At 36.8% G+C, this 15,790-nt stretch overlaps 1 pseudogene; it reads left to right on the forward strand.

The window, feature by feature from the left end:
• Nucleotides 1-613: 613 nt before the first annotated feature.
• LOC101573791 lies at nucleotides 614-14,274 on the forward strand (annotated as a pseudogene).
• Nucleotides 14,275-15,790: the final 1,516 nt, after the last annotated feature.

Genomic DNA, 15,790 nt, shown 5'->3' on the forward strand with positions numbered 1-15,790 from the left:
GAACACTTTTATTAAAAATTATCAAAGTATTTAATACATGTCTAGTGAGTTTATTCACATCTGATAGTTCACTATACCATAGCTAAAGAAAACAAAGTGAGAGAAATAGAGATGTGTGAGAAAGAAAATCTCATAGTTACAGATAACAGTGACTTAATAGGGAAGTAGATGGAGAAGATACATGAAACACATTTACCAGAATATTTTGGATAATATAAGGTAATTCATATCAAGAAAGGTAAGTATTTATATGATATATGTTATAATGTACTAGCACTTACAAGAGCATGAAGGCTTGAAGCCAAGATCCTCAAAAGACTTCAGGTGCTCTCACTAAGATTTAATGCAGGACACAAATTTACACAATTGGCCTTAATGGCCACCCACAAAGTCAAATGTAGAGGAGCACAAAGATCTCTCCATGCCCAGGTGATCCAGAAGGTCCAGCAGAAGGCTGGGAGCCCTGAGCACTGTCCTGTATGAGTCTGCATCAAGAAGCTGAAGGATCTGTGACCAAAGCCCAAAGGCTCTGTGCCAGGAGGTCAAAGGGTTGGTGCTGACTGCCTGAAAGGCCTGTGCTAGAAGCTGAAGCATCATCACTAAAAGCCAGGAGATGACGCCCAAGGCAAATGGGAGTTCTTCTGAAGAGAAGGGCAGCCATCCTAAGAAATGGCAAGGACTGGGACTCTTCTGGAGAACAGAGGCAGCTCCTCCAAAGGAAAATCTTCTCTCTACTTCTCCTTTTGTAACATTCCAACATCAGTCCTTAAGTGGGTCTTCCACGTCCAGAACTACGCTGGCTAAATTCATCTAGGCATTCCCCATTCAAGTGAACAATCAATTAAACACATCATATAATAATTGTAATATTTTTAAGTCTACACCACCAAGTAGTTAATGTAGACTACTATATGATAGACTATAGCCTATTATATAATTTATGTAAGTATGCTGAGTTAAAGGAGTCTTTCTAAAGTGGATAAAATATGTACATATTACTAGTCTTTTGAATCTTTCTCTAACACCATAGAAAGTTCATTTCTGAGGAAGATTCAGTGGGTTGCAGCTTAACACACACCTATCATGATGTGCCAGATTTGAATTCAATTTCTTGCGATATCCAATCTAAGCCAAGTCTCTTAGATGTGTTATTTTTGATGCAATGAGATAGGAGCTGTGGAAATGTAAAAAGCAAACAAAAATAGAAAATGGTCCTAGGGCCAAAACCATGCCCAGATATTTGTCCAGAAGCTCAGAGGTGACAAAGTACTGTTGAGTATCCTATAATAACAGAACTCAGGCCAGAAGGACAGAAATTTAAATTTAGCCTATGAAATAAAGTTGACAAGTGACTAAAGTATTTATATTCAGCCCTTAGTTTATTCATGTAGCTTTGTCTGGACAAATTTACCTACAGAGAAAAAGTATAATTTGAGAATGGATTCTTGGCAAGCTCCATATCCTAGCAGGAGGGAACGTTATTGTCCACATGTGTAACATACTGAGAAATCAAGGAGATTTTTCTTCTTCACATTCAGGGAAATGACAAGAATAACCCCAGTTTAGGTACTTACTAAGCTCACTGAGAAGATAATGGGTGATCAAAGCTAAAAATAATTAGAAAGTGTTTTCTGAACCAATGCTGTAGAAAGGGTTACACTTAAAAGCTGGATCCTTTTCTTAAGAAATTTACATACTGGTAGTTTAGGTCATTTTGTGGCCAGAAAGTCTTTTTTCTGAGATCATGCATATTATTTAATTTTCTCTTTGGTATGTAGGGAAGCGTCTCCAATTTGTGGCATTTAATTTTTTTGTATGTATGAGTATTGTTTCTCTGGTTGAGCAACTCTTGACAATAGTGTCTCTTGGGAGACTTACTGTTCTTTATCATTTCCTTCTGCTTCTTGTACTGGGACATGACTGGTGTCCAAGGGCACCGATCTACCTGCTGAGCAGATGTGAAGATGGCAAACTTCAGCTAAAGGGAAAATAGCTGTACTCTGAGCAAGGTAGCAGGACAAATGGCATAAACAGGAGCAAATCAGAGTTGTGAGGGAGAAAAGAGCAGCCATCACAAGATTGAATCATTATCTTTTCCTCTATAAGACACCTGCAGTCAAATGAACAGATTCAAAGTCTCAATTGCAGTGATGATTGGCTGGGTTACTGTTACACATAAGCTTTCTTTGCTCTTTTCTTCAGGTGATAATACAAGTATGGTTGAATCTGGCTGGACTCCTTATTCTCCAGGGTAGTGACACATTTCAGCAGTTCACCCTACAGTTATAGGAGAATACAGCTAGAAAAACTGATGAAATAATGGATCTCTGAGTCTACTTTCTGTATATAAGTTAAACTATATGCTCCTAAGATGCTGGCTGACTTGAAATGACCTATCCATAGGGACATACAACTATGAGGCTTTCTAAGGATTTTTAATTCTCCCAAGATGATGGTTATACACAAATTTAAAACACTTCCTGTTGATAGTTTGTCTTTTCTGTAGCACAAAATACCTAGGAGGAACATTGTAGTTTGTTTTAAAATGTGTTCCCAGTGCTCCTGTGTGTTCGGAGGTGAGACTTTGGAAAGTTGATTGAATCAGAGGGCTTTATAGTGGTTGATAGACTGTGTCAACATGAGAAGTATAAAAATTTAACTGAGTAACTCAGCAGGAGGCCAAGGTCCTTGCCAAGGTCCTTGCTTTATAAACGTCCTCATCTGTGCAAGAGGAGGGCACAGAGATGGTGTGAGTGCTACACACACATTCCCTGGGGGGTGGTAAGGTGGTGCCTGTCCTCTGCCATTCTCCTCTACCATGATGACTTTGCCTTGGAGCCAGCTGACCTTGGATGGAAAGCTCTGAAAATCTAAGCCCAAAAAATCTGTTCTCTTTTATTTATTTATTCTTTATGTATTTGGTACAGGGCCTACAGTGTCTCCCTACATAGCTTGGACTCATAGTGATTCTACTGTTTTTAGCCTCCCCAGAGCTGTGATTACAGGTGTGCACCACCATGCCCAGTCTCAATGGCTGTCTCTGCGTTCCCTGGGAGTGGGGCTGGCATGGCTTGTGGTGCTGGGGATTGAATCCCAGGCTCTGTATTCTGCCTAAGCAGGCATTTCAGTCCCCTGAGCTATCTGGATGGCCCTTCTGTTCTCCTTTAAATTGTATCTGTCAGGTATTTTTTTTTCCTGATGATTGAAACACTGACTTGTTTCTTCTGCAACTGGAACATCAACTTAGGCAAGGAGTCTATGTTTCTAAGGGCAAGTAAAAAAAATTAACATTAGATTGGGGAAGAAGTTTAATCTAAGTCATAAAAAACTTTCTTGCTGCATATAGAAAACAACTTGTTCTAGTCACAGAAAGCCAACACTCTGTTCCACTGTCATGTTATATTAAATCTTTTCTGTATGTGCTATTATGTTGTCTTATTTGCCAAAATTTCCATCACTTCCTTACAAATTATCCAAACCTAGTCCATTCCCACAGCCCCAGTGGCAACCCTTCTCCCTACCTTAAGGTTCACCTAAGACCTTTCTAGAACTTATTTCTCCCTTCACTTTTTTTCTAGGATTGCAAACCAGAACTATAAAACAGTCAGCCAAGGAATCTCTGAAAGACTGTTAATAAAAAAATTCTGCCTCCTACAGCAGTTCTATGTGTTATAGCTAATTATCAAAAAAGGGGAAACTTAGCACAGAAATGTTATTCAAGTTGTTGAAAGTCACTCACTTGTTAAGTAGTCAAGCCAGGACCAAAACTGAGTGAGTTCCTGAGTATGTGCCCTTGACTAATGTAGCATGCTTCTTTCAGGGGGGCACCAGCTTCCATCTTATAGAAGATGATGCTTTGTAGGGAAATAAATGTATATGAGTCTGGACCTATGTCTATTGTTGTATTGCTGTATATAACCTTCAGATACATAAGTAGAGTGTATATACATATATATTCTAATAGAGTATATATAATTATATATATATATATAATTTTATGTGTACCTCTATAAGTATACATATATAGCTCTACTGATAGCTAGCTAAATGATAGATACATGAGAAATACAGATAAGACAGATAACTATAGGAACATGACAGGGAGATCAAGATGCTACATTTACATGTTCCTGAACAACCCTACTCTCTTTTGGGGAAGGAGGTATTTAGTGTTTTAATTATGTCTTATAGGACTTGGCTGAAGGTGTGAAACATAATTTCTAGTTAGACAATACTCCATAATTGTTCAAATGCCAAGGCAGATAGCTGACCTTGAATCCAGAACTTGCTATAGCATGATCTGGAGCAACTTTATTAAATTCTCTGAGTCTGTGTTGTCTTATGCATAAATAGTATGGAATAACATAGCCCACGGCTAGCATTTATTAGACACAAACTGCTTAGAAAGTGTCTAACACAGTTTGGACTCTCTTTTGTGTTACTTTCTAAATGTGGAACTAAATTTTGGTGGGAGGTAAGCTCATTTCCAAAATCCCTCAGTACTCTAAATGGTGAAATAATATGAAACATTCCATCTGATCCATTCAGCATTAAATTTCTGAATTTCAAACCTGTAGGCTTTACTAACACTACAATTTTTCCCTGGGTACATTTTGCCAGAAGAGTATAAACATAAATTTTACATATTTATTACAAACGTTTTCTAAATTTCAGCTATGTGTTTTCCATTTGGCAAAAACATCTTTCTACCATCATGGGATGATGTCTGGTTTGTTTGTTTGTTTGCTTTTATGCTTCGTTAGGCTTGTTTTTAACATATAGAGGCTTTTGGCAAGAATTAAAATGTTTGAAATGCTGTAATAGGTACTTGAGTAAAGTTCTAATTACCTCCTCCATAGAGCAAGGCATAGATTTATGATTGTCTTAGTTAATTTTCTCTCATTGCTGGGACAAAATACTCATCACTCAAAACTAAGGAAGGAAAGTTGTATCTAACTCATAGTTAGTGGAGGATTTAATCCATACTTGGCTGGCTTGAACTCAGAGTGGTACATGGCAGAGGGCAGCAGTTCATGGTGGTGGAAAACAACAAAGAACAAAGGGAGGAGTAGCAGCGTAGAACAAGTGTCTCTCCCTTCCTTATATTGTATTTCGTCTATCTGCCCCAAGGTTATGCCCTCAGTCACACCCATAATCCCAACATTAGACCATAAATTAATCACAAACTCTAGAAGCCTGCCCAATGCCTGCATGAGGCTTGGGGGGGCCAACTAGACACAAACCGTAACAATTGTGATCACAGTAGAATCTTGGCTGAATATGTTGCTAGCTGCAGAACAAAGGTTAGAAACATAAGGTATAGACCCCACAATCTAAGTCTGTGATTGCACAAACACCATCATTTTTCTTGATGGTCTTTTATGCCTGTGAGGTTAACATATCCATTTTTGATACTTCAGTGACATTTTTAAAAACATTTCATTTGTTTTGAATTTCCATTCAATTAACTTTTTCTTCTTCGATCTGTTCTAGCAATTGGGCAGGGTGATAAGAAAGAAATAAATGGCTTGAATATTTACTCTATGTATTACAAAACTCTCCAGGCATATTTCCTGCTTAATTTTAATTTCAAAGTGTTTTTTCTTTCTAATGTCTTCAAGTGTCAGTGGATCTGGATTATCAGACCCCACTGCTCAAAGCTCCTGTCATTTCACTGCCCACTGGGCAAAGACTAACTGGAGTGATTGTGGGATGGTGTCCGGAGACAACATTAGAAGTGAGTCTCTGAGGCATGTGATAAGTTGAAGCAAGAGGATTGTTGTTGTTGAGATAAATCACAAATCATCCTCCCTAGAGCAGCTCTTGTTCACTTGTCTTATCATATTAAAAGAGCTAGAATCTAGAACTTTTCCTTGTCAATATTTATACTACTTAATACAGGGTATTAATGAAGAATAATCACTAAAATGAAGCCTCCTCTAAGATAAAATAGGATACTTTAAAAGTATTCTAGAGTTTAAAAAGACATGCCATGATGACCTCTCCATGATTTGAAAGAAAGCATTTGAGAACCAGAACAGAGAATGTCATTATAAAGGTTATATCTATGAGCAGTGATGAAAAAATATGGTTCATGATTCAGTTATTGAGAATAATTTATTACAATAAAAGACACGTTTCCATTAACCATCCTTGAAGTACTCCTCTCACTGCTTTAAACACACATATCCCTTACTTCAGGGATGTTTTCTGAAGTAGTTCTGTAAGCTCCTTTTTATGGCTTAGTTGAGCTGTTATGGCAGCCTCAATGTCCTTAATGGATTCAAAACATGTATCTTTCATGGTCATTTTGACTATGGGAAAGAACCAGAGGTCACCTGACACTAAATCTGGTGACTAAGGCAGGTGGGGATGCACTGTAATACTTTTATGAGCCTGCCTTTCTGTTGAATGGCATTGAGCAGCAGCATTCATTGCTTTTGGTCACATCTGTAGAAACCCTCATAAAAGAAGACTTCTAAAACTGCTTCAGAAAGTGGTGGCAATGATGGGATAAGTGTGTTTGGGAATATTTTGAAGGGGTATTATTAGCAATGTGCCTTTTAATCTAACTTGTTTTGTAATTTTAAGGATTCACTATGTATTTAAATCACACTGTATGCATTTGACAGTGGAAGGCCAGAAAAGTTTTTCAAATATAATTTTATAAATTTAAGACTACACAATATCCATCAATGACATCAATATTTACAAGAAGTCTTGTTGAAAGACACAACTGTTGTCCTGTCTTGAAGATTTTCTCATCTAGTACAGATGGAAGGATAGTCTTCTTTGCCCTTGCACCACATATAGACATGATTCATGCTTCACAGCAGCTCTGTAATGGTTGATATTGTGTGTACTTGATAAGTATACAAGTTTAATTAATGGAATCAGCAGATGGCCAGAGTCTTCCCTTTGTAAATATCCTCATCCTCTTCAAGAGGAGGGCCCAGGGATCCTGTTAGTACTTCTTCTGTCCTAGAGCAGGTAGCCTGCTTACAATATATGGGAGGAAAAGAGGCTTGCTCACCCCTTTGGTCCTGCTGCTTTCGCTGTCTTATGCCACCTTGAACTGTTGCCCTCTCCCATACCACTCTACCTTGGAGTCAGCTGACTACCTCCACAGCCTGTGAGCTAAATAAATCCTTCTGTCATTATTTTTGGGCTTTGGGTATTTTTTCAAGTCAACAAGCAAAAAGTAACTAACACAGACATCTTAAACATGGTTCTGTATTTTTTTTTATAGTACCAGAGTTAATAAAGTGTATACACATAACCTGAATCCTGCCTTCACTTTCTTCTTTCTCAACTCTTGACATCTCTGAAATTATTGTTTAGCCATGAATCTTGCTCCTTAAATGCAAGACTCTGGTCTGCTCAGACAGTGCTACTCTAAATTCCTTTATAAACCAGTCCCACAGCAGCCACATATAGCTCCAAGTATAGGTAATTCTTAAGAAATTGGCCTCTATCATTTGTATTATAGCACTAATGCTGACATGCATGATGTTACTGACACTGCTGTAGACAGCCCTGATGCTACTCAAGTCCGGGGCATTATAATAACCGCTAGAGTATAGACCCTGAAAGCTAGTGCTGCTGCTGTTCCTGTGTGCTGTCTTAGCTGTATAATCAGCACATTGTTCTGTAGATAGGATAATCTATTCTTACATTTCTGTGCTCATGACTTAGTCATAGATCTGGTCAAATTTCCATCTTTAAGTGCTGAAGTATTAAGACACAGATGTCTTTTAAGAATAGACCAAAGCCTAGGCAAATGGACCAACAAAGTTTTAGAAAATACTACTTTCTTATGGAAATTTGATGATATATGCAAATAATCTGGGGTTGTTTTTGCCCTGGGTGACATGAAAAGAAGCGTCCCAGTGAAATGCTAATCTGTAAAGACTTCGAACCTCATGGTACATATTGTTTGGAATTTCACATCTGATTTCAGCTTTTGACATTTAAAGAACTCTCTTATCAAATATTAGGTGAACACAAGCCCAAAGTATAAAGGTTTCACTGACCATACATGATGAGAACTTCAAACTTAACAAAAGTAGACTGGATAATCACTAAACTAACAGAAGAATTTAAAAATGAGGAATAGCTAGGGAATAGCAAGAACCTGACTTCCAGAATTGCTGTCTTAAAATATCCAGCAACACTGATGTCAACAAAAAAAAATCACATAGCATTAAAATAAACCTAGGAAAATATGGTGCTTTGTAGGAAAAATAAATTTACAAATCAAACTAACATAAGGAAGCCAAGATAAAACAATATTTAAACTCTTGTTCAAAACTGAGACTTTCACATTCTTTTTTAATAATTTCTACCATTTTATCAGCATTCTTACCTGTTCAAGCTTTTCTTACTTTTTTGGTCTTTGTTCAGGATTTTCCTTGATTTATTAAAGCATATAACAAAATCTATACTAAACAAATTTATGTTTGATTTTAGCTTTTGTCTAATTAACCAATCAAGGTTTTATCTTGGCTTCCTCGTGTTAGTTTGATTTGTAAATTTATAAATGTCATGTGGTAGGAGGGCCCATGTGGGTTTGTGGAACTGATAAAATAAATGACAGTTAGGTCATAGTGATGGTGAAGGGTTATTAAAAGTAGAAGTAAAGTTGTAAGCTTGGATCTGACTCTGTAAGTCATGAGAAGAATCTAATGAATCATTGAAGATAAATGGGAAAATGCTTTAAAAATTTACCCGCAGACTATGCTGTAAAAGAACCCTTTTAGTTGGATGTGTTGCTTGCACAGGATACCTTGGCAGTTGGTCCTGGGAACTCTAGGAAGCAAATGAAGGTGGTATATTTAAAATTTAAAGTTGACCAATCTTAAATATTGATTCATGAGGGTAAGGAGAAGTGACTATCAAGTATACTAATAGAGTAGAGGCCACATGCTGTTATCACTATGCATGTCTATTATTCATGTATAATTATTATATTACTAAGACTAGTTATGATTTTTATTAGTGTTAGCTTTCAAATATCTGTATAAAGCTCAACATTAATTTTTGTATGCTATTAGTTTATTTAATCTTTCTAAGCCTGTGCTATCTCAAAGAATGCCAGCTTTGGTTTTAAATGTTATGAATTTCAAAATCTTAGAAAATAATTGCCACACTGGTCTGAAATCGAGAAAGACTTATGGCCCAAAGTTGTGAAAATAAGTGATGTCAATTATAATCCATATATATTGTATGCAAAGTGTCTCCTCACTCACTGCAGTCTAGGTTTTGATCTATCAATCACGTTTCATGGCCAATCATCTAAGGAAGGGAAAATCTATCTCAGAGTCCATGATTTTATTTCCAGCCCTGAAATAAAACCAATGGGATTTTGTTTCCTCAGGAAATTTGCTTTGTCTTAGGCACATGAAAAGGATTTTGAGTGAAGGAGAATATTTGGGAATGACATATATTTACATAAACACAAATTATGACACACATATATAAATGAATATGTTGCAACAAAGGAGGAATATATTAGAGAATAAATAGCCAAAATAGAACTAATGTCTTTCAAAATAATAGTTTGGAAGATCATTATATATGTATTATTTTTCCTGAGTGTTATGGAGCCTTACTAATAATGGGAAAATATTTTATTATATTGTAATTGCATAATCTGGAAGACAGGTCCTTTAACTGAAACAATACTAATAAAAAATTATAAGGGAAGAATTTATGGAAACAGGAAATATTTTGTGAAGAAACATAAAATAAGTTCTTCTTGAAAAATAAAATAAAATACATTTTTCTAAATGCAGCTTTGCATATTTTAATTCCACATTAAATTGACTGATAAAAGCAAACACTCCAAAGTTTTCAAAGAAGTACACATTTTTCAAGCAAAATAAGAATGGTTGGTGATTTATAAGATGTCATAACCTAAAATTCATTAAGAAATCTTATTCTTCAAAAGCACTGCTCAAAAAGCACAGTTTGCTAACTGTATCTGAATAACTATTCAGAAGAATGTGTGACATTTTGTATTTGGAAGACACAAAGAAATCAGTACTCATTGATTGTGGTGTGTGTGTGTGTGTGTGTGTGTGTGTGTGTGTGTGTGTGTTTATGAAGGAAAAATTTCAAAACTCAGAACATTCATGTTAGTTTTCACAGAGGCAAAAATCATGGTATAGTTCCTTCAATTTTAAGAAATTTTAGGGCAAGATAGCTCAGTGGACTAAGTGCCTTCTTTTCTAATCAGTACCACCCTGGCCCTGCCTCTTTCTCACTAACCAATTGACCTAGTCCGGGTGTAGTGGCACATGCCTTTGATCCCAGCACTGGGGAGGCTGAAAACAGGAACGTCACTATGAGTCTGAGCTGCTTGTGAGATTCTGTACCAAATACATAAAGAAACTAAAAAAGAAATTTCAAATTAATTAATTAGCAGTAAGATATCATCAAAAGATCATATCATCAATAAGATAAGGCATTTTGTAGGAAATAAGTGTGTGAGTGGATTAAATCTTAAATCCTCTAATGATTAATTGAAGATTAAGTAGATTTAGGAAAATATTGCTTTTTACATGAAAATGTAGCATGAGATTGACTTGGCAAAACAGATTCACTAGAGAAGAGAATCTGCACATTCTAAATTAGCTTCATGAGAGATCAATCTGCTTCCATTCTTCTAACTCTTCAAGTGTCACAAAAACATCACATTGAATTAAAGTCTAGGAACACAAAAAATTAACAATTTGACATTGATAAGAAAAATAAAGTTGGAAAGTAAAATCAGCAATATCAAGTATTTAGAGGGACAACCAATACTGAAGGCACAATTTTTCATTTTATCTACTTTGCAAAAGACTTTCTCAAAAATGATTCGAACTAAAAGTAGTTAAAAAATCTTCTTAGTTGTTTTGACAAAAATAATCCAGTTGCAAAGATGGGAAAGTTTTTGCTATGAAATCCAATGTCTGAAAAATAGTTTCGATTAGTTCATTATTTAATTTTGATTTGAATCAGAATTAATTTGTGTATTTACCAGAATCAAATCAAAGGCTCATTTTTAAACAAAAAGAATGAGCAATTTTTGAAGAAATGTTTTATAAACACACAATCTCTCTCTCTCTCTCTCTCTCTCTCTCTCTCTCACACACACACACACGCATACACACATCCCTTATTAATCCTTTCAATGGACATAAACATATATCACATGAATGTGACAGGCCCATGAGTATTGACCATAGTTACTTTGGAATAATTGTTTCATTATTATTCTTTCTTGTGTGCATGTGTATATGCATGCATGTTTGCGTGTGTGTGTTTGTGTGTGTGTGTGTGTTGCTCTTAAGTAAATTTAGATGACAATCTAATTGTAATTTATAACATTAATACCTATAAATATGAGTCAATAAAGATCCAAATCTCCCTATCTCTAATTTCCAAGTCTGTCATCCATGACAACTGACAGTGTTATCATGAGTCAGGAGGGAAACTAATGTACTGCTAAGGCAAGAGAGAGGAGGCAAGTTAGAAAAGTCTCTGTGTCCCCACTGAGCACAAATATCTGCATATGTCCCTGCAGAGGTGTCATGATTGGTTCTAGGTGCTCTTGTGGCATCACATGGCAACTCTTTGGGTCATTGTATCATTGCTCTAAAATGCAAAAATTCTGATCTTTAAAAATTATCTGACTCCTATGGTTTCAAGATATAACTTGTGGGTGTGAATTAAAATCTTGATGAATATATATAGTCTCTCTTTAAGTTTAGTAGAAATGAAATATGTAGTTTTTCCTAAATTATTTTTTAAAGAAAAAAGAGTTGCCACAGTATTTGAAGAGAATACTGTGATATAATGGGGGAATGGAGCTGGTGCACTTCACTAAATCAAATTGGTCTTTGGCTATGGATGAAATCAGGGTTGCCAGGGCCTAAGTTTGAATGCCTCTGTTGGAATAACATAGAGAATCAGAGGACCTATAGTGAAAGAGAAAGAGTGGCATTGAAGAATGAGTGAAAATGGGCAAATAAAGTGGAATTAAATGCTAGCAAAAATATAGTGGGAATCACTGTGGCAGTGACAAAGTTTCGAGCTACTGAAAAAACAAACAAAAAAAATAGATCTCAAGGAGAAATAAGGTAAATCAATATGTGATAAACATGTGCAGTGTACCCGGGACTATGCTACCTAAGTGATACATTATTTTATTTTATTTTCTTCCAATATGAAACATTTTAGTCACATTAACTTCATATTATAGAAAAGAAAACTGGTAGGTTAGGTTCACTAATTTGTACATTGCCACAAGCTAACAAGTGCCCCAGTCAACGTCTAAATTTATGCCTGTTTGATAAAGGATCTTTGCTGCATCTATGATGTTTTCTTAAGAGGCAAATAAATTACAAACATAAGAATATATTTTCTGGTAAAATGAGACCATATCAGAGCCGGGGTGATAGTTCAGTGGAATAAGCGCTTCCCTGGCAAGCACAAGGGCCTGAGTTCTATCCCTGGTTCCGAAAAAAAAAAAAAAAGACAAATGAGAACATATCATACTGAGTCTTAGAAAAGTACCTGAAAAGTAGATATAATGGAAGAAATGGAAGAAGACGGCACCTCATCAGCTTTTTACCTGCACGTACTCAAATATCTCAGGACAAGCTTGAGGCTGAAGAAAAGGCAGGATCTCAGCGATCATGGCAGACCTAACTGGTTTCCTCCTGAAGAGAACTTCCCCATATGGATATAGAAAAGGTTGGATACCTCAGTTGTTAGAGGATTTTGGAGATGGAGGTGCCTTTCCAGAGTTCCCTGTGGCCCGTTATCCACTGGATATGGGGAAAAAGAAAAAAATGTTAAATGCATTGGTTGTTCAGGTGGATCCTGAAGGAAAAATTAAATGTGATGCAATTGCTTGACAAAGACAGTCAAAAGACAAGGTCATTTATAGTAAACACACCGACCTGGTTCCAAAAGAGGTTAGGAATGCAGACGATCCAGGTCTGCAGAGACCCGATGAAGAAGCTATTAAAGAGATAACAGAAAAGAAAAGGGTAGGGGCCAGAGAGATAGCTCAGTAGAATAAGCGTTAGGGCCTGAGTTCAATCCCTGGTTCCACAAAAAAAAAAAAAAAAAAAAAAAAAAAAAAAGACAAGGGTAGCCTTGGAGAAATTGGTATCATAGAAGATTGCTGCAGCCATGCCAGTACAAGCGGCTGATAGACTGGCTCCTGCTCAGTATAGCCAATACACACCATCTCAGAAGGAGCAGCTTTTAACTCTGGAGCTAAATAGAGGGTTATTTGAATGGTAAAAATGCAGAAAGATCCAATGGAGCCTCCAAGGTTCAAGATTAACAAGAAAATTCTGCGAGGACCACCGTCTCCTCCTGCACCTGTCATGCATTCTCCTATTCAGAATATGACTTCCGAAGCAAGAGTGGAAGATTTCTGCTTGGATTTCCAACTGGAAAAATGCAAAGGGTTATAAAATTCCATCAGACAAACGTCTGGCTGCTGATGGAAGAGGACTTCACATAAATGAAAACTTTGCCAAACTAGTTGAAGCTTTCTACATCGCTGATTGGAAGGCTCATGAAGCTGTGGAAATGTGTGCCCACGTGCAAGGGCAGATGGCTCAAAAAGAAAAGGAGAAATTTAGAGAAATGGCCCAAAAGCTAGGGAGAGGAGAGCTGGAATCACAACCCATGTGGAAAAAGAGGATGAAGAGGTACGTATAAGAGATGAAATCTGGCATGACAGGCAAAAAGAGAGAGAGCATGATTGGAATCTTTCCAGGGCAGCTCCTGATAAGAGGTCAAAACTGCAGAGAAATGAAAATCGAGATATCAGTGAAGTCATTGCTCTTGGTATGCCCAATCCTTGGACTTCAGATGAGGTTCAATATCATCAAAGGTTCACCAACCAATCAAGGGTATGGACAGTGGATTTGCTGGTGAAGATGAAATTTGCCTTGTTTATGACCAAGCCTGGAGAGATGGTACATACATGGCCCAGAGTATTTATATTCCCAGTAAAAATCTGGACAAGGATATGTACAGTAATGACCTAGAAGCCAGAATAAAAACCACGAGATTTGTTCCTGACAAGAAATTTTCTGGTTCTGACCATAAAGGAGACCGAGAAGGCCCTCTTCAGTTTGATGAAGATCCTTTTGGTCTGGACAAATTATTGGAAGAAGCCAAACAACAAGTGGCTCTAAAAGACCCTCAGATAGCAGCCTCCGCAAGGAACATGAGCATGAAGGCAAGAACAGGAGGAAAGAATAAATCCAGCAGTCTTCAAAGTGAACTGTTATTCATAATCCTAATGATGCAAGTCATGGGGGGACTTTTTGTAAATGGTCAGGACAACAACCACATCTGGGTGCTAGATCCCAGCACTACCTTTTATTACAGGAGATGGGGGAATTGAAAATTCTACTTTGAATTTGGTTTTTTTAAAAGAGTGGGTTGTGTTTGTGCTTCTCCCACCTTCTTAGCACCTAAGGAACATGTTACCCAACACATGGAATTGAGACCACTTCTTTTTGTGTGACACAAGTAGTCTGGGGTAATACTTTGTGTAAGAATAATTGTTTATACATAAAAGTTACCTCAACTACAATGAGTAGGAGGATGTTCACATTATTGCAACTGTGCTATCAATTGAAGTCTGTTGTCCTGTTTTTCTTTGAAGTAGGGAAAGTAAGATCTTGCTTACTGCAGTAACTTATTTTAAATAAAAGCATTTAGACCAAAAAAGCAAATATAATACAGCAAAGCAATAGCAACACCTAAGCACTTGTTATTAAGCAATAGTTTGTTACTATACAAAGAAGATCAGAGAAATGCAGCAAATGTCTAACATCTGAAGCAGTATATGAGAAAAAAAAATCAGGTATTTCATAGACAGAGCTAAGCTTTGGTACCAGCCCTATTTTACATTTTTACTTACTCAATTTTCTGTGAAAATAGAATGATGGTTCATTGTTCATAAGTTTTATTGTCTTAAGAATAAAGAAAATAAGATTTAAAAAGCATTTGACATAGTATACATGCCCAAAAAAGGTAATTATTGGATTTTTTTCATGTAATCATCAATATTGTTATGAAGGGAAGGGAAAAGACTGACCAAATAGCTGTAGACTGAAACTTCACAGTCAAGCAACCACTGGAGCAGCAGTTGCGGTCCTCCAGGCAGAGTGTGTGAAGCTCTGTGTGCCCCTGAATTCCCCTTTTGAAATCTCTACCATCAGGGGAATAGAATCTGCATGCTGGTCCTTTTTGAGCTGATTAGAATGATGGACTTAATGGTCTCACGAGAGCGCCAAGAGACCGCATTCTATTGTACGGTCATGGGATGCAGGAAGAAGGAACCAGACAGCCCTCACCACACACTGGATCTGTCATCACCTTCGTCTTGGGGCTCCTGAAGTGTGAGAGGAACACTTTTCTGGTGTCTTTAAAACACAGAATTTATGATATTTTGTTAAAGTAACCCAAATGGACTAGAAGACACCAAGTTAAGGGGAGGAAAAGTACATGAAAATACAGTGACGAAGAGTTAATGATCACTGATTTTTATGAGTGATATGGCTATATTGTCTTGTTTTTATCATCTTACTATTATTAATATGTATATATTAATTTAATGTTTTATTTGCTCACTTCAATTATATCCTGATTTTAAAGTTAGTGTTTAAGATTTCTTTGGGGGCTGGAGAGATGGCTCAGTGGTCTAAAGCACCTACTTAGAACAAGCTTAGCAAAAAGCATCAGGGACCGCGGTTCAATCCCCCAGCAC

Source organism: Octodon degus, unplaced genomic scaffold (genome assembly GCF_000260255.1).
Source record: "Octodon degus isolate 3935 unplaced genomic scaffold, OctDeg1.0 scaffold00133, whole genome shotgun sequence".
Classification (NCBI taxonomy): Eukaryota; Metazoa; Chordata; class Mammalia; order Rodentia; family Octodontidae; genus Octodon; species Octodon degus.